Source organism: Rhododendron vialii, chromosome 8a (assembly GCF_030253575.1).
Source record: "Rhododendron vialii isolate Sample 1 chromosome 8a, ASM3025357v1".
Lineage (NCBI taxonomy): Eukaryota > Viridiplantae > Streptophyta > Magnoliopsida > Ericales > Ericaceae > Rhododendron > Rhododendron vialii.
The window spans coordinates 8931968-8952244 of record NC_080564.1 but is presented as its reverse complement, the minus strand read 5'-3'; the positions used below and the strand labels follow the sequence as shown (position 1 = coordinate 8952244).

The window sequence follows — 20277 nt, the reverse complement described above, 5'->3', positions numbered from 1 at the left end:
ATCCTACAAAAGACACGCATCAGCCTCAACAAATGTGGGCTGGCTTTGTTTTTTTTCTATATACTAGTATTTTGGTTACCAATAAAAATTAAAACTCTGGGTAGAGATCATTTGTGGACAGATGGGTGTGTGTAACACTCGGGGCCGTCCGTGCTCGGTAATTGACGGTTCAGATTTTACTTCGGCTGGATGGCTGAGATCTGTTCGGTCGAGGTAAAATCTGAGCCGTTTATTGACAAGTATGGACAGTCTAGATGGAACCAACATCCATGTTGTTCCTTAGGGGGTCCCCCATTTCGGTTGGGGACAATGTTCCATGAAAGTTATCAAATCTTTACTTTTCTTTCTTACTTGAAGTCTATACCTTAGTCACATAATCCTTCACAATGGTCAACACTCGCTCTCTCTCAATCTTTGCACTCATGAATTTTAGTTGTTTTGGAGATTCTTAAGAGACACTTTCACGTTTGCACACTTACACGCGCTTTATGTGACTTAGGTCTAGACACACTTAAATAGGGGAAAAAAAATAATGATGAAAAATATACTCCATCCATCCCATAAAATTGGTCTTCTTGGTTCTTGGCCTATCGGTTTTTGCGGAGTCTCGAGGTTGATGGTTTGGTGGCTGTCTACCATGGTGCGGTGGTTAGCGGCAGTGGCAGTCTCGGCAGTGGCGGTGGTAGTTTAGTTAGGGTTTGGTTTGGGGGTTGTGCTAGACCCATTTTTAAGTGTTGTATCTGTAATGATCTGAGTTTTTTAGACTCACATAGGGTGTTGGGCTTCAACCTTTTTAGGTGGGCTTCGGCCCTATTGGGTGTTCTCGATTGGTTTTTTGTCCCTCGGAGGATTGGGTCTTGAATTGAGCAAATGATTGTTTTTTGAACAGGATGTCTGTTTTCATCCAATTAATCTTGTAAAAATTTCAAAATTAATAAAAAAAAATTTCCTTTCAAAAAAATAAAGGTGCAATTTCCAAACTTATAATGCATTTACTAAAATAATTTCTCAATTTGCATGTAGTTTCATAGGGGGTCAACTTTATAGGATAGAGGGAGTAAAAAGGTTACTAACAATGCAAAATTTTGCCAACTTTGACATGGCAAATTGAAAAAAGAAATAAGAACAAATTATATATTACTAGTGGTAATCAATATAGATATCTTTCCGTCCATCGCGAGAGCACAACACTAATACGCGCTTGTTCGATTCTTCATCCTGTTTGATTATTGTAAACAGGTATTCCTCCCTCACACGTCTTTCTCTATACTCTACGAGAATTCATACTTTTTAAGAAGACATTCAATAAATACATTCACACTTAAAAAGATACATTAATTTCCAATAAGGCCCTTATATTTCAACTTTTGAATAAAATCATTCTTATGGGTAAATGAACTATTTTGGAAGATTAAATACCTTTTGTTTTGACTTTTCAAAGAGAACTAACAATTTAGACATTCCAGAATAGTACAAGGGAGAAGCAACTTAATTGGAACGGAGGGAGTACATTAATCGTAAATGTATATCATTTCTAACAAAATTCCAATTCGAAATAAAAAAGCCACACATGTAGCTACTTCCTTCTTATCTTTTATCGGCAAATTTGTCACAGAAAAATAGTCACTCCGCACACCTCTTGATTGGTCTCTTCCTTATTAACTAACGTTGTGTCTGTTCGATGCACAAGACATTAAAAAAAGGAGGATTACTTTTTTGTTTCACGTGCATCGAACGGATATAAGATCGAGTCATGGTCATGGGTATTGAGTCATTGTCATATAGTGTGTAAGACTAAATTTTGATTTAGTCATTGTGGTTAAGGGTTACACTCAAAAGGTAGGTGTAATTGTAAATAGACCTTTTCTCTATTGTATCCGAGAAGAACTCGCTGAAAAATTAGTGTGGCGTTGCTACATAACTCTTATATTTGGGGGTTACGTTTGGATGTGAAAATAATCTTTTGAATGAAAGCTTAGATGTGGAGTCTATATGAATCCACCTAAGGTTTCTCAATTTAAGTAAAAGAGCACTTTGATACAAATCTGGGAAGTCAACTTATGGATGTAAACAAGCTCCCTGCCATTGGTTTCTTATGTTTGTTGATACTATTGGTTTCTTTGGAATTAAGAAAAAACACTATTAACCGGTGTATATATCCAAAGATTAGTGGGAGTAAGTTTATATTTTCAATGTGTATGTTGATGGTATTCTATTTGCTATAGTGATATTTTTGTTGTTTGCACTTAAAAGTTTTTCTCATGAACTTTTAAACTAAAGATTTTATGCTCACATTAAAGAAATTTGATGATCTTGATCATTAGCTACTCAAATTTAGATTTTTGTTTGAAGCTTTGATGGTAGAAAGCCTACTTTTGATGAGTTGTTCCTATTATGTGAAGGAGCAAATAAAAGTTTTAAAGTAGCTATCATTGCTTCATCAATTATGTTGATAGAATTGTGGCATGCTTTGAAGCCATATTTCATGGATAGCAGTTGGGAAAATTATCTTAGAACTTGGGGTTGTCGACACCATTACCAAGTCGCTAGGAGGTTATGATTCCACAACTATTTTCTTTTCTAAGAAAAATTTCAGAAACAAAAGTGTCACTAAAGGCAAGGACATTTAATTGCAGATCCACTTATGAAAGGGTTAACGCAAGGACATTTAAGATATATGCTAATTGAATGAGTCTAGCATAAACTATAACAGTTGAAATTTATGGACTGCAATATGATAAGATGTTATTCGACACTTTGAGATATCTCAATTACGTGTTTCTGATAATTTTCTGTAATGAACAGTGTACGTATATGTATGTGAATGGTTTATGATTACAGGAATAGTCTTTGACAAAAGACTTTATCGTTGGACCTTATGAAAACACTTCTCACTAAAGGACTATATTAAACAGTTTGTTAGTGTTGTGGTACATGGAAGGGACTATGTCATTGTGATGTAGAACCGTTATTACTCGCACTAGTTGGTTGTTTAATAATAGTATTATGATTGTGACCAAATTAAGAAGGATGTGATATGGACTTATGGCGCGCTTTATGTTTACCTTGTTAAACTCTACTTAAGTTATCATATGGGCTAAGTGGAAGAATGTAAGACTAAATTTTGATTTAGTCATTGTGGTGGCCCACATCTTTTATATGGCACATATTGATTATGGGTTTAATATGATTCTCCATATCTTTATTATATTCTATTGGTCAAATAGGGAAGTTGTTTCTTAAATAGACTCTACTTTGATGGGAAGTAAGTATAACGTTCATTAAGGAAACCAGTCCTCTCTCTGTCTATAAAACAGCATCTAGGGTTCCATTAATTGAATGTGATATACTAAATAGCTAGAATAACAGGCAAGGGAGAGAAACCTGTCTTCCACCTAGGGCTTAAGGCTCCGTTCAGTTGCCAGGAAAGTACAAGAAAAGATGGAAAAATCAATTTTCCCATGATTTTTGTAGTGTTCAGTTGGCAGGAAAGTAATGGGAAATATGTTTTTAAGTTTTCCTGCAGGAATTACTTTCCTGCAAAAGTGGTCCTGCAAAAAACACAGGATTTTGCGTCGTGAGAAAAGGAAAATGAGTAAACACTCACAAAATTTTCCCAAAAGTTTCTTTTTCCTGACAAATGAACAACTAAACCTTAATTATTCTTGTAAAATTCTTTTGTCAAATGAACACTCACAGAAAAATAATTTTCTTTTTCCTTTACTTCACTTTACTTGACTTTTCCTGAGAATAACTTTCCCGTACAATATTCCTGGCAACTGAACGGAGCCTAATACTCTAGTAAATTATGGTTGCTATAGTCACTTATTGGATCGTTCAAGTTCCGCATAAATGGATTCGGATACGCCGTTCTTGATTCTTTGATTTTCCGCTTAATGATTATATTGTGATTATCATGATAGTTCTAGACCCTAGCATAACGACGTAGGTTGTTAATTATTTAACACCATAAAGAATATAATTTTCATAGTGAAGCATATTTTATCAATACCGTACGACAATAACACCTCACATAGTACCCAAAATATGGTACTCGATCTCAATTATGGTCACCATTGCTCATTGTACACCACCTTAAACAAATGACAAAAACATTCATTCTGTGCACTACGAAACATGAATTTTCAAAAAACCCTACGTTAAATAAACAACTAAAACAGTCATGTTGTACGAGGGTGGTTATTTCAATTTGTTTTCCCCCTTTTATATTGGTATTGCAATATCTTATTGGTGACTCGACTGGTTTAATTATCATGAGTAAAAAGTAAAAACAATGGTGCATCATGGGTTCACGTGTGCATGTAGCTTTGATTGTCGCTTTAACAAGTGGGTGTTGTTTATTTAGTAGTATATATGATATGATTACGGTCCGACAATGGTTGAAGTATTCTGCGTTATATTACAACCTCAGATAACCTAAAAAAATGGGGGTGATCATTCTGATATGACACAATACGTGAAACGCATTGATGATGTGATCAGTAGCACTATCTGTTTGCTCAAAAAACGGTACGTATTCTGCTGTCATGGAACGTTGAGTTCGAGTGATACGGGCGTACTAAAACCGTGCGTGATCTAAACGGATTAGGGAGTCGTAGTACTCTGATCTGACTTCTTGCAAGTGTTTGCTCCTCAACCTTTTGGGAAAGGCTATGAGAATTGGTTCGGATTTTACCTTACTCATGAAGGACTTAGGGGGTGTTTTGGGAGTCTACTTTTTGGTTTTTCATTTTTAATTTTTTATCCTTTTGGCTTTTTAGATTATGATCAGAATGTATTTTGTATTTGGTAGAGTGTTTGAATGATATGTATAAAATTTATTTTACAATAGGAGTAATGTTTGGAAACATGGAATGCAAATTAATTATGAGTTGATTTTTTACTATGTTGCCCCTGGTTATTAATAATGGTGTGTAATGGGTATAAATACTGCTTTAATTATTTTTTTTTTAAGTTTTAGTATTTTGAAATTGCTTTATTCTTCATTAATTAAAAGTTTCAAATAATTTTTATTTTTGTTTTTATAGTTTAAAGTATTTTTTGTTCTACTTTGTGGAAGTTACCAGAACTCCAGGTCCCTTTTACTAGTTCATTACGAACATATAATATAGCTTTGTACGTAATTGTGCTTTCAAGTGCTCTTGGGCATTTCAAGTTTGGAGTTTCATTGTTTTTTTCAGAAATCATCAAAACCCAATACACCAAACTCCAATGTCAGCGAAACCCAGATTTTGGCTAATCTGAATTTTTGATTTCGAGTTGAACAGAGAACAAATTAGAGGCAAGGACGTGAAAGAGGTGAAGAATTTCAGACGACCTTTACAAATGGCGAGATGACGTTTAGATCGGTTTCTCCTTCTCCAGTCGTTTGTCTCTCCTCTCTTTTCTTGTGTGGTGGAAGATGAGTATCCAAGTTAGAGGATAACGTTCACATAGAGATTTTTGGATCCGGGGGCTCTGCTGCCCAGAAGGGGCAGCAGCCTCTACCCACACCCTCAAAACGACGTCGTTTTGAGGGAGGGTAAACTGCTGAGCAGGGGACAAAACGTTGCTGTTTTGGTGGGAAAAAAATTCCTTATTCTCCATTTGCAATTCAATGAAGCAGAAATTTAATTATGAGAGCTTTAAAGACAAAATTTGATTATGTCTCTTTAGAATAATATGATCAAAATAATAAGATCTTCACACCCGTTCAAACGAATTAAAAATTGGAGTACTTAATTTTTTAATCATGTTTTTTAATATATAAATGGTCTTAAAAAATTAAGTACTCAAATTTTCACTCCATATAAATCGGTGCAAAAATCTTATTACTCTGATCATATTATTTTAAAGGGTCATAATTAATTTTTTATCATTAGGGCTCTCATATTAAGTATATGCTCTTTATTTAGGATCCTGTAGAGTAGAAATTTGATTATGAGAGCACTATAGACAAAAATTAATTATGACATTTTAGAATAATATGATCAGAATAACAAGATCTTTGCACCGATTTAAACGGAGTAAAAATTTGAGCACTTAATTTTTTGAGACCGTTTATATATTAAAAAATATGATTAAAAAATTAAGTGCTCCAATTTTTAATCCGTTTGAACGGGTGTGAAGATCTTATTATTCTGATTATATTATTTTAAAGAGATATAATCAAATTTTGTCTTTAAAACTCTCATAATCAAGTTTCTGCTTCATAGGATTGCAAACGGAGAATAAGGAATTTTTTTCCCACCAAAACGGCAACATTTTGTCCTTACCTTCAAAACGACGTCATTTTGAGGGTGTGGGTAGGGGCTGCTGCCCCCTCTGGACAGCAGAGCCCTCGGATCCGAGATTTTTAGGGACTTTTGACAAAAGGAGAAGGCATGATGGTCTTCTGCTATGGATGTTGAACGAGAATGGAAAAATGAGAACGGAAAAAACTCCTCATTCCCCTCTTTTTCACTTCTCTTCCCCATTCTTCAAATCAGAGAACTCATTCTCATGGAATGAGTTTTGAGTTTCTCGGCCAAACAGCCAAAATGGAAAAAGGAGAAACTGAAATGGGAAAATTGGTCTGCCAAACACCCCCTTAGTATTTAGTGAATAACAAAATGGACAAAAAACAAAAGCCACTTGTATTTTCGTGAATAAAGTGACAAGGTACAAGAAAAAGATAGAACTTAGACTTCGTAATTAATGTCGGAATTACAAGTCTTACATGAAAGAAAAAGTGCTGGAAAGTAAATGTTGATAAGTTGTAAAAACTGGTAATTGAATGATGAGGCAAGAGTCTTGGGCCTGCCTTGTTTTCACCTATTTATAGCAGTAAAGATCCTAAAAAACAACAGATAAAGGTCCTGAAAGTGCTCCACGTTCGTGTCGTTTGCAAAAAATTGCTCCCAACTTATTCAAAAAAGCTAAAAATATGTACCACCGTTGATATCGGTGGTAACTTCCCTGATTGATGCCACGTGGCCATCGATCTGAATCGGTCAAAAAGTGACATAACTTCTATTTTTCGGGGCCTTCTCCCATTTTCAAGCATGCACAAACCATTTCTGCTATAAACATAGCTCACTAGCACTAGCAATAACTTCCTGGTAACCTTTATAGTGGAGGACTATTCCCTAAATATGCCTTGAAAAATGTCAACCGTCTCTTGAATTTAGGCTTTGAGAAAATCAAAATCTGCCGATGGTTGCCATGTGGTCCTTTGAATAGGTCAAAAACTAACAAAACTTCTATTTTTTAGAGACTATTCCCTAATTTTGCTCATCCTATTAACCATATTCAATTGAAACGTGCTTCATTGAGTGTCACGTGGCATTCATAACTGATCCTCACATATTTAGCCTTTTTAATGCTTAAAACTAAGGAGAATGAAAGAATATTTCCTGAGAATCTGCAATTAGACCCTAAAAAATCTCAACTTTTCGTAGTAATTATTTCATGACTTGAGACCAATAATCAATCTTCACGTGCAAGACGTCGATTACACAAAAAATAAGGATATCTGTCCGCGTCTAGAATCTAATGATGCAACTACCTACAGAAATAATGATGTGAGATGTTTATTTTCTCTTACTTTTCAAGTAATTAATTAGTTGTTCGAGGACCCATTTTAAGACCCTTAAACATTTTAAAATAAAGCTGAAAGAAAAAAAAAACCCTACCATGCAATGCAAAACAAGAAGGCATCAATTAAACAAAACTTTAGAATCATCCAATAGTCTTAGTTTTGGCAGTACTTTATCACCAATAATAACGATCAATAATCGAAGTTGATAGTATTAAAAATGATCATCAATAATCGAAGTTTCTTCTAAAAAAATCGAATTACTGTTTGATAAGTGATTTTTTTATAGTATCACGTTATTGTCCGATCTATGCACAAAATCTCACTCTAATCACTGCTCAAATGTGAAAAGAATTTTTATATATACCTAACCATATATTACATGATATGAACATACACATATATGAGCCCCCTGGCACGTGCGCTTATACCATAAGAACAAGCCCTAAGTTTCTATGTTGCCAAAAGGACCATAATTTAATTGATCATTTTTTTTTTTTTGGCGAAATTCATGTCTGCCGGTGAACTAACATTGTTGTAAAACAAAAACAAAAAAAAGGACCCATTTTAAGACCCTTAAACATTTTAAAATAAAGCTGAAACAAAAAAAAAACCCTACCATGCAATGCAAAACAAGAAGGCATCAATTAAACTAAACTTTAGAATCATCCAATAGTCTTAGTTTTGGCAGTACTTTATCACCAATAATAACGATCAATAATCGAAGTTGATATTAATAATGATCATCAATAATCGAAGTTTCTTCTAAAAAAATCGAATTACTGTTTGATAAGTGATTTTTTTATAGTATCACGTTATTGTCCGATCTATGCACAAAATCTCACTCTAATCACTGCTCAAATGTGAAAAGAATTTTTATATATACCTAACCATATATTACATGATATGAACATACACATATATGAGCTCCTTGGCACGTGTGCTTATACCATAAGAACAAGCCCTACGTTTCTATGTTGGCAAAAGGACCATAATTTAACTGATCATATTTTTTTTTTTTTTTGGCGAAATTCATGTTTGCTGGTGAACTAACACTGTTGTAAAACAAAAAAAAATAAAAAAATCACTAAGCCAAATCATTTTTGGCAAAATTCAGTCGTTTTTTAAGATTTGACTGCAACTTTGATTTTGTCAAATTTGTTACATCACCTAATCTGCATCCAATAAACAAATGATTTGTATCAGTATAGTCTAATGGTCTGAATTTGGCAACGTCCAAACCAGCACATTATCCATATGCAAATACGACTATTGTTTTTAGCCTTTTGATATTGTAACAAGTCAGAAGATAATTTTGAAAATGCCATTTGGGTGGGGGGGGGTTGTGGAATAAGCCAACCTATGTAAATCGTAGGTTCAGAAAGAAGCCCTAGGTGTTGGCTTCTTTCTTATCTAGGAATTAGGAGGGTCAGCCTGACCCGGTTAGGTTTCTAAATATATATATAAGAAAGGGCAAAATGTTATTTTACGAACATGTTCCAATAAATTAATGGAGTCAACTGTGCACATTAGTCCACAAACCACAAGGTGGTGTGTTGAAATTCAAATGAGAGGGGTGTGATCACACCCAACCCAAACCACATGGGGTCAGACCAGAGATGAAGCCAGAATTTTTGTGCAAGAGAGGGGGCGAATATACATAATCAATATTTTTTTTGATGATAAATTTCTTTTTCAAGGTAAAAGTATGATAATTGTAGAGGGGACAGCCTCTACTAGCCCCTTTCTGGCTCCATTCTTGGGAGTTGGGGGAGCTGTTATCCCTCAAAGGGACAGCAGCCTACTGTCTCGGCCAAGGGGACCGTGCTCCGATTTCGCTTCAATGATCGGAAACATTCACTTTGTAGAGTTCGTTGAGTTGAACAAGTATCTAAAAAATTAGCTCGATCGGATATCATTAAGTGCCTAATCGAAACCTTTTTGTCTTGAAAAGAATGGATCCGAACACTGGATCAAATCTCCTAAAACCCATTATTGGCAAGTTATATGTGTTCTGATCAGGCATTTAATGATATTTGATCAAACTGATTTTTTGCATACTTTTTCAACTCGATGAGCTCTACGAAGTGAACGTTTTCGATCATCGAAATAAGACCGGAGTGGAGCCCCTTCGTCAGCAGCTCCCCCCAGTCCCCATTCTTGGGTCAAACTAAAATTTTCCCGTACATGTGTTTAGAATTACCTAACTGTCCTAATTTTGGTTGCTTTAATTTGTGAGTAACAATCAGTTGTGGAAGTTTCTTTCGTGCTGTTTGACAGTTATCACGTTGCCCAATCTATGCAAAAAAAATTACTCTATTGTTTTTTTTTTTGGTAAACGAAACTTTTATAAACTTAAAAGGGGTACATCGAAGGAGGAACAAGATAAGTACAAGAACTTTCTCGAATGAAAAAGAGAGTAAAAAAACATACAAGAATTACTAGTTGGTGATAATAAGATTAAAATAGTCGCATTATTAGTATTTACTGTGTCCGTAGATAAGTACAATTAAAACAAGATAAGTACAAGTAAAACAATCTTATTATCAGTTTATCACTCTATTGTTGGTGATAATAAGATTAAAATAGTCGCATTAATTATTAGTCTTGTATTGTATCCATAGACTCCATACACGTTACCAGAACGGCCATATATCACTTGGATACATGAGCTCCTAGCTATAGCACATTTAGCTTTGTATTCTCTCCTAGCTAGCCAACCACTTTTTTAACGATGGTGAAGCCGTGAAGGGTGTCTGGGTCAGCTTACATGCATCTTGACTATTTTCTTCTCCGGTCCGGTCGAATGCAGGCCATGCATACATGCATGCCGGGACTTGAATCGTCATAAATTAATTACGTACATTTGTGTAGAAATTAGTAGCATTTGCATTTATAGGTCATAACATCAAGATAAAAGCTCGTAACATAAAAACATTATGAACTTTTGTTATGAATTTGATGTGAGCATACCCCTTCTTCTTAATTTTTTTCTTTTTTCTTTGTTTTTGGTACCTCGAAAATTCAGAAAAGAAAGTACAAGATTTGTTACGCAGCAAAATCATAAAGATAAGAGAGAAAAAGAGAAGCACAAGATAACAAAAACTAAGACTTTAATCTTGGATGAACGTACGGCATTGTGGCAGCAGGAATATCATAAGTCACCACTAGGCTTTCATCTTGCTCAGCGCCAAGTCGGGCAAGGTTGTCGACACTCTGGTTAATTGGCGACACGGTTAGATGTGAGTCAGAGAGATTCACTATTTCTGAGTCATGAACATCTTGGGATTTTCTATTAACGTACGTAGCATGGTTGTGAGCAATGGCAGGATCTCCATTGATGAGCTTCGCAGCGATAAGAGTCTGCTTCAATTTCGACTTTGAGGATGCCTTTCTCCAGAATGATATTGAGACCTCTACTATAAATGGCCCAAAGTTCCAACTCAAGACTGGATTTGCTCGATAATTTCTCGTAGTATCCCAGAATCCAGGCACCAGAGCAATCTCTAAAGATTCCTCGGAATCCAGCTTTATCATTGAAGTCATACCAGCGTTCATCCGTGTTTAGCTTGACTTTGCTTGGGCATGGTAGAGTTTCTTTACCCATGTCGAGTTTCAAAAACAAATTTCTTTTACCGAGAAAAAAAGTACATGAGAGACAGAAAATTGAGGAGTTTCCTCTCATGAATTCACTTATTTCATTGAAGTCCTACCCGGTTTGTTTTGAAATTTTGGATTTAGATTTATAAGTAATGTTGTAAAGATAAATAGAATAATGATTGAAAATAAGGATAATGATTATAGATAGATAGGGAAAAATGAGAGTAATGATTGAAGAAAAATAGAATAATGATTAGAATCTAAAATCCAAAACTCTTAAACGAACGGGGTCTAAAAAGTAGAAAAATATGTTTAAGAAAGATCGATAATCTCAATTCTTGTAAACTTATTTTTCTTCTTTGTTTTACGTGTTTTCTTGTCTTTTTTAAAATTTTTATTAGATTCGCATGTGATATTTTTAGGATTAATCATCCATCTCGACGATTAATCCTAAAAAAAAAGTATCAAACATCTGTCTTATTTGTCTAAAATACTGTATTATTTGAATTTTTTCTAGATCGGTTCATATTTTTATACTTTTTCAATTCGTCTCGCTGAGACGAATGATTAACCCTAAAGTCACAACGAAAAGCCAAACAAAAAGTTAAAGAAAATAAAAAATACCGAAACAAGTTTCCGACCAAAAGTTTAGCGCTCATTTCTACAACTTATTATGAAACATATTAGTAATTAATTAACACTGTCTTAATTACTTGATATAAACACTCTACTGATCAGACGTTTTCTTCCTGGTTACGTTATTCAGGGCCATTAATTGACCAATTGATTAGTTTTACAATTGAAACCCAAGTTTAGATAATTTCCACATATCATCTTCACGGAAAAGATTCCTCACAATGATTGCTCGGCAACCTAAAGTGAAAATTCATTACCGTTAATACCGCTTACTATACATATTTAATCATCATTTAAAACAGCTAACCATATATTACTAGTAGTATACAAATTAATTAAATTATGAAAACTTATGACACCCCCTCAATTCTTATTCTATTTATTTATTTATTTATTATCCAACGTGAATCAGCTCAAATTAGATTCATTCCAAAAGTGTATTAATTAATCGAAAACTTAATTTGGTGCAAATACGTTTTTTTTTTCTCCCCTTCTGTTGATATTGATAACTACCTGCCGTACGGCTTGTAAACTTTAATTGCATGCTCTCCTTTTCTTACATGTTATTATATCAACTCTACAAATTTATGGCTTGGCAGTATGCACATAAATGTTTTTTTTTTTGTCAGCAAAAGAAATTTATTAATATCTAAAGATACATCCAAAGATTAAAAAGACAAAAGGCTCCTCTCTCCCCTCCTCCTTTTTTCCCCTTTCCCTCTCTCTATAGCCAGATCCTCCATTTTTCTCCTTCGCCGGCCTGATTGTTCTTTCTGCGTTCCTTTCCCCCTCCGTTCATCATTCCTCCAGTCTGATCCTCTCCCGGTTGGATCCGGTTTTGGTGCCTAACGGCGTGGTAGAGTGCTTGACGATTTCCTAGACCTAAATTAATAGGTTGCCCCAAGCGTAAGGCTGAGACCGACGTAGCATAATGTCCAGTAAGTTCGGAGTCGAATCTACAGAAATGATGATGTGTGCTGACTAAAAACTTGGGTTGCTACTTATTTAAACTGGCTCTTATGTAGCCACCCCTTGTCGTTTTGATTGAGATTAACTAAAATTTAAGAAAACAACTGTTCTTTTCAAATAATTAAAAGGAAAGTACGGTCATAAGATTCATAGCACTCGTAACCGATCTGCTCCAATCGGTGTTCTTAAAATGTTCGATTTTAGTGAGAAAAAGATACCCCGAAAGATGCGACCCTTATGGTCACCGTTTACCCATGCGCAGTGGAGAATAAGTTTTGGTTCCCAATTCTCCCGTTCACATAGGCTCCGACAATGCCCAGGTTCTTCTACGGGAAGTATTTTACCAATCTAAAATTTTTTTTTTCCATTGTTTGAAAATAGGAGCAGTACCCGAACTGGTCACGGCGTGCTAATCACCCCGCGACTCTACCTATATGACTTCTTACTATGCATTGAATAAGAAACGCGAGAAACCCTAATTTGAAACATGCTTCTAAATACAAAATAAACAAAAGATACGAAATAAACAAGTACCAAAGAACAACTTTATTAAAGAATAAAAATTAATACGAGTTATCGGCGTGCGAGTGATTAAACAAAGTGTCAAAAACTTGAAGGAAAAGAACTCCAAAGAAAACTAAGTATTCTAGAGTTGCAAAAAATCCATCCCCAAAACCCCGTTCTTCGTTTTCTTTATAAACAGTGATATCCAACCAAGTGCGCAGCCCTTTCTTTTTTCTGCAGTGCGTGCGTAGGGGTTAATTTTTTAAACTAAAACCCTTCCTGCCCCTTTTTTTTTTTTTTTTTTAGAAATGATATCTTACACAAACGAATAATGCACAGATCTTGCACTGATTGAGATGTGGGACCCACTATGGGTCCCACACAAATGATCCAAGCCGTTCATTAAATTTAAAATATTTTTTCAAAGGTCTCCGTGAAAAATCAGTTCAATCTAATACCTATAAATACTTGATCCAATCATCTAACGTTTCGTTCAGTTTCGAATCTGCACGAAAAGTTAGATGATTGGATCGAATACTTCTTGATATCGGATTGAGCTGATTTTACCCGGGAACCATTGAAAAAATGTTTTAAATTTAATGAACGGATCAGATTCTTTGTGTGGAACCCGTAGTGGACCCCACAACTTGATCAGTGCATGATCTGTACTCTATTCATCTGTGTGAATAGCACGTCTGTTTTTTATTTATTTATCTTGGACTTGAAAAACCACTTGCAACTACTATTCCATGAGCCCACCAATTGAACAAAGTGTGGAAACCCAATTTTCTTGGCCCATTAGCTTCCAAATCAGTAGTAGTTTCCGACTATCAATGGACCCACCCGTTGAAACTATTTTAATAATGGGCTTTGCCTTGACATCAAATAAAACTCAACTTTGGGCTTTTGGTGTATCAAATCCTTCAATTACCTATAACACAAAAATAAAGCGAAAAAATCTCCAAGTAATAATATAAAAATAGACTTAGCAAGGATAAATTAAGGGGTGCGTATGTGAACATTTACGTGTCTATCATGGAGAGCGGCGAGCTGATGGTTTTGGGCTTTGGACTGTGGAACCCGCCGGTAGGTATCTCTTGGGCCGGTCGGTCTCGTGTTTAATGGCCTAGGTTTCTTCATTGCTGGCATTTGTAGGCTATTTCTCTTCGTTGCCTCAGATCTTTTCTTCTGCCCTCTGCCTTGGTTTGATCAGTTGGTTAGGAGCGTGCGTGCGAAACTGGTTAGGTTTGTCCCAGCCGGCGACGGTTGCGGGTGCTAGTAGGAGGTGTTTGGGCGGCTATGTTGCTTGTTGGATTTGTGGCGGTGGTTGGGTGTGTGGCTGTGCTTCTGTTGGCAGGCGCAGTGGTGGTGGCGGTGGGAGGTGTTTAGGGTCTGTCTGTAGGGTTAGGGTTAGGATTAGGGTTTGGGTTGGGTTTTAGGTGTTGGGCTTGGCCCTATTGGGGTTTGGGTTTTGATTAGGGGTGAGTTATTTGGGTTGGGTTGGTTCATTTCCTACCATTTGGATTTTTTAGGATTTTTCCTCCTGGTTTAGGCTCAATCTGTTGGACCTTAATCAGTTTCCTCCGTGTGGTTAGGAGAAGAGGGTCTAGGGTGGTAAGGCCGGTGTACCCAAGCCCTTAATATCTCTATATTTCATGTTATGAGTTAATGAACTTTTTTTTGCTGATAAAAAAAATATTTTTTTAATGTTCTCTCTCTTCTGCCATAATACTTAACGCCAAGAGTAGCGCTTATATCCATAAACTTATGAGCTTGCTTAATTAATTAAGCGGGAGTTTCTATTGCATATGTCATGAGAAGAAAGAGAAGAAGCGGGAACTTCTTATATTTCTTTAACATCTTGGCCTCCTTTAACCCAAATTCGGAAAGAGATTTCTTCTTTCTAATCTTTCTTCTCAATCTATTCAATCTCCTCTCCAATTTTTCAATAGCTTCGTGAATGAATCTCTCTCCTGGGATACTAAGCTCATCACTCCTATCGTTCACATCGCTTCATAACAGGCCTCAAAGAGGAGTAGGACTAGTAGTAGATTGACACTCTGAAAGGGAAGAATTTCTCAAAGAGACCAATCCATCAACCTTCCCTCTTTGAACATCACGGTTCTTGGCAGCATTATCTTTCTTAATCGCCAAAAAATTATCTCTAGATTGAAAATTATTAGAGCAATGGATCTCCTTATTTTCACCATTCACATCCTCAGCCCCATTATCAGATGAATTCTTTACCATATCTTTCACGTTGACCCCATCTCTCCTCCGAATTTCTCCTTAGACTTTGAAGGCCACACAATTTTAGCATTGCAACCCTTATTACATCTGCAGCTCACATTGATGAAATTAGTGACACCCATTGACCCACATGTTCTTCAACTACTTTAACAGGAAAAACTTTACTATTGAAATCCAAATCTACATAAATGTTGATCATCCTTAATTGAATGCTATATAATTAAGTTAGGCCTAATTCTCTTGAACTTAATTTAAATCTAAGAATTTTGTTATTATTTGAGTTATTTATTTATTTTGCTTGGATGAGGAGAGTTTGGACAGCTTAATAAACATTTTTAATAACTTACATATTCGTCTCTTACCCTTCACTTTCTTTCACTCATGCACAATTTTATGCTCTTTCAAGATTTCACTTTATATCTATCGATCAACAATCCCAATGCTGCAAGTTCAGTCGTTCAACCTTTATCTCTCCTTTGTGAGTTCCTATTTATCCAACATTCAATTAAAGCAAGCCACCTATATACTATTGTTCTATGCTCTGTATATATACTATTTAATTTCCTGTTGTTTTATATATGCATTGCCCTGTATACATTAATTATACTGTTGCGACTGATTGCAACCATTTATGCACCAATAAGCCCCACCAAAATTAGTAGTAGGCAGTGGCACACCAAGAAATTTAACATAGTGGAGGCACCAATTCTTTTTAACCGTAATATATCAGTTACAGTTAAGCACATTCACACCAAAATTAATTTTAGCATTCATAATAAAGTAACAATTTTAAAATATATATGTATTTTAATAACCAGCTACTTAGGTACACTTGCGCACCTCGACTATATGCGTTAAAACAAAATTATCACATATTCATCATCTATTTTTCTATTATTAACTCTATAAGTACAAGTTTCAGGGACCAAAAGTGTACAAACGCAATATGTGAATTCATATTGAGTATTGCACAAATGATCAGAGACGTTGGGGGAGTGGAGGGAAACAAATAAAAATAAAAAGACTTAGGGGATTATGGGAGACTCGAACACAGAACCTTTTACTTAGGAGGTTAGCACCTTACCACTACACCAAATGCTACCTAAAAGCATCTATTTGACACACACACACACACACACACACATATATATATATATATCGGAGCGGTTCCAGGGACCCTTAAACAAACCTCTAAACACCCCCCCCCCCCCAAGTTCTCGATCGAATTTTGATAATCCGTGTCACACCCCACCCCGGGCCAGCACTCAAATGAGCCTAAACCGACGTGAGGGTGCAATATCAACCACCAACCCATTTCTATAACTCAAGTTTTAGCAACTAAATTAACCAATCATTTTATTGATAACGCAAAACTTAACGTTCTTACAAACACAGGGGAAGTTTTAAGAAAGCATTAAACTATACAATAAACCAAATATGAACATAGGCTGCAACTACATCCCTATCTACAAAATTTTGCCAAAACTAGTCCAGCCTTCCCGACATGCTACCCTAAGTGAGCGTACAACCCCACGACGATCAGCAGTGGATATCTACAACGCCTGCAAAACTGGATTCCAAAATGGAATCCAGGAGTGTTATGAGACATGGATGCAATTCCATATTAAAGGTACAGCTAAAAGATATATCTCAACTTGTAACAGTTTATCGAGAAATAAAAAGTAACACCAGACAAGCAACCAATAATTTAAGGCATAAGCCTTTTGGCATTAAGCCAATCACCGGGCACACAGCCAATAGTTTAAGGCATAAAGCCATATGGCATAAAGCCAATCACCGGGCACACAGCCAATAATTTAAGGCATAAAAGCCTTTTGGCATAAAGCCAATCACCGGGCACTAAGCCAACATTCAAGTTCAATTCAATATAGAACAACATCTATGAATCAAACACTCACCTCGTACTCCAAAAGAAAGTACAACTATGGTTTCGGTGCTCCTTGATTCACCGACTCGTCACCTATCCACAAGCCAAACATTTTAGTATAGAAATACTTTTAAGGCTTTAACAAATGCATTAACAATGTTCTGCATGAATTCAACTATTTAACGTATGCCGAACAAAAGTAAATTCACCAATTCGTACCCAAAACCAAGAATTCCACAATTTCACACATTATCAACAGAACCACTGATCGATTTCTGACTATAGAATTCTATAGGTTTCAAAGAATACTACAAGACCACCACCACTAGCAAGAAGGCTTCTAGTACATCAATCTAGATATAAAATTTGCCCAAATTGGACTCCGAATGACTAAGATATGCTCAATTGAAATTACACATCTAAAACAGAACTACAGACCCAGCAGAACAGTCTGCGATCGAATGCTCATTAAAAATCACACACTCAATCTTTTCCAATATTTCCAACGCCAAAACAACACCAACTGATCAAGGTTTAAGACTCAACAGCATCCATAGTCAGTAAGCATGTTCAACTATGACAAAACTGATGAAGAACACAGCTATAAAACCTGCCCAGAATTTCAGAATCACCAAACTATTAACTTCGGAACCAAAACTGAATTTGCTCAGACCAAACTAAGGCACAATCTTTACAGATTCAGAAAGATATACAAGTCTAGTTTCGTAATCAAGAAACGGTGCCTAAAACCGATACCCGAGCAAGAAGTTATGCCCGTTTTTCCAACATGTGTCTGGGCTGTCAGCACAGACGCGAATCTGACTGCAGTCCGGTTCAAGATTTTTATCTTTTTCCATACTATTCAGAAAATTCTGAAATTTTTACAGCATAAACTACACTCACAGAGGCATCTCCAGTAAAATTACCAGAAAATAACATGATCAGAAAGTCGACAAGAAATATTCATCAAAAACAGGACAGATTCAATTTGGTTCAACACAGTTATGCATAATCATACTATACACGAATTTTTCAGGAATAAACTCAACTTCAAGCTCAAAAACCCTCTCTCATGGCTTCAATTTGACCATACCTATTTCCTCCTTTCTTTCCTTCTTTCTTCTTCTTCTCCACCGGCTGATCTCTCTCTCTCTCTCTCTCTCTCTCTCTCTCTCTAACGTTGCAACCTCTTCTGATGGGTTTTGTTTGTTTTTTTTTTTTTTCCTTTTGATGACACACACACACACACCACCTCACACAAACACACGGCACACATGCACCAATTTTAAAAAAAAATTGCACTTTAGCCCTTAAGTTATTAAATATAACATTTAAGCACCTCAATTAAAAATGGTGTTACAATCCGAGCCGCTCAATGTAATCAGAACGTGATTTTAAGGGTACTCGGAAGAAATCAGCAAAAAAAAAAAAAAGAAAAAGACCGGGATGGGCTTCATCCGAACAGTTTTTTATTGAACTGTATTGAACAGTTCAATAAAAAACTGCTCAAATCAAGCTCTTCCCGGTTATTTTTTTTGCCAATTTCTCGTAAGCATCCTTAAAATCACGTTTTGAACTCATTGAGCGGCTCGGATCATCAAAATTTGATCGAAAACTATGAGATTAAGATTTGGGGGGTTTTTTTAGAGGTATTTTTAAGCGTCCCCAAAACCGCCCCGTATATATATACACACACACACAAATTGAAAAAGATTTTTTTTTTAGAAGGGCATGGGGGTACGTGGTTAGGGGTGGACTTGCCTGACACGAAAAACAAAATAAATTCATATAATTGAGCTAAAATAAACTTTTTTTTTTAGGGTAATTTTATACATTGGACATTAGTTTGATGAATTGTCAACTAAATAAAATAAAAAATTAGCAAAAAGTAGGACTTTTGACATGACAACATGACCCGAACATGACACGAAAGATTGAGTTAAAAAATATTGTGGGATTTCATAAATAAGATTTTGATACATAACCTGAAAATGACACGAAATGACTTGTTACACGTGGTGCATTTGGGAAGTGGAATCAGGATTGTCTCTCGCCTTGTAATTTGATGGAAACTTTAAGTGTTTCTCCTAAGGCAGCGCTTAATTTGATTGAAACTAGGCTCAATTTGTTTGGGCGTAAAATATTTTTCGGTAAAATGTTTTACCTATTTTTCGGTGTTTGGTTGAGTAAAAAATGAGGAAAACATTTTACATGTAAAATATTTTCCATTCATTGGATGAAAATGACTTACCATTAAATCTTCCGGAAGTTATTTTCCGAAATGAACCCGCTGCATTCTACTGTAATTCTCACTGCTCAGTTTCCTCGATCGTCAGTCCTGATCCACATTCAATTCATATATTCTTAGATCTCCCCAGCGTTTAAGTCCCTCTTTCTCTCTCTACACTATTTTGTCGATTTCTGAACATATTTTTCAAGTGCCAACCAAACACCGAAAAATAAAAATTTGAAGTTTATTTTTTGAAAAAATATTTTACATAGAAGCATTTTACATTGTAACACATTCTACAACGAAACAAACAGAACCTAAAGCCCAACTAGTCGTTTGGGCTGACTAAATATGCCGCATTCAAATTTAGTTTTGGTCATGGGTTGGATCACATGGGCCTAGTCATTTATGAACCCCATAACCTTCAATTGGACTTGACATATATCGACAATTGACAAGACGATAAAACATTTAAACATAAGCTCAAAATACACAAACTAAGGCATCAACAAAGAATATTTGTCTTGGTAAAAAATCCTGAAACCAGGGGTGGCATGTGCCACTCCCCCTCCATATACCTCCGCCACTGGCCCATGGAAAGGAATAGGATTATGCAAGAGATTA

The 20277-nt window shown here is 35.7% G+C and overlaps 1 long non-coding RNA gene across 1 annotated transcript; it reads right to left on the bottom strand.

Annotated features, from left to right (window-relative positions):
* Nucleotides 1-16864: 16864 nt before the first annotated feature.
* Nucleotides 16865-18627, bottom strand: LOC131335643 (uncharacterized). The gene is made up of 3 exons (XR_009202572.1): nt 18517-18627; nt 17455-17516; nt 16865-17105 (listed from the first exon to the last, which is right to left on the bottom strand). It is a non-coding gene; the product is annotated as an uncharacterized LOC131335643 (long non-coding RNA).
* Nucleotides 18628-20277: the final 1650 nt, after the last annotated feature.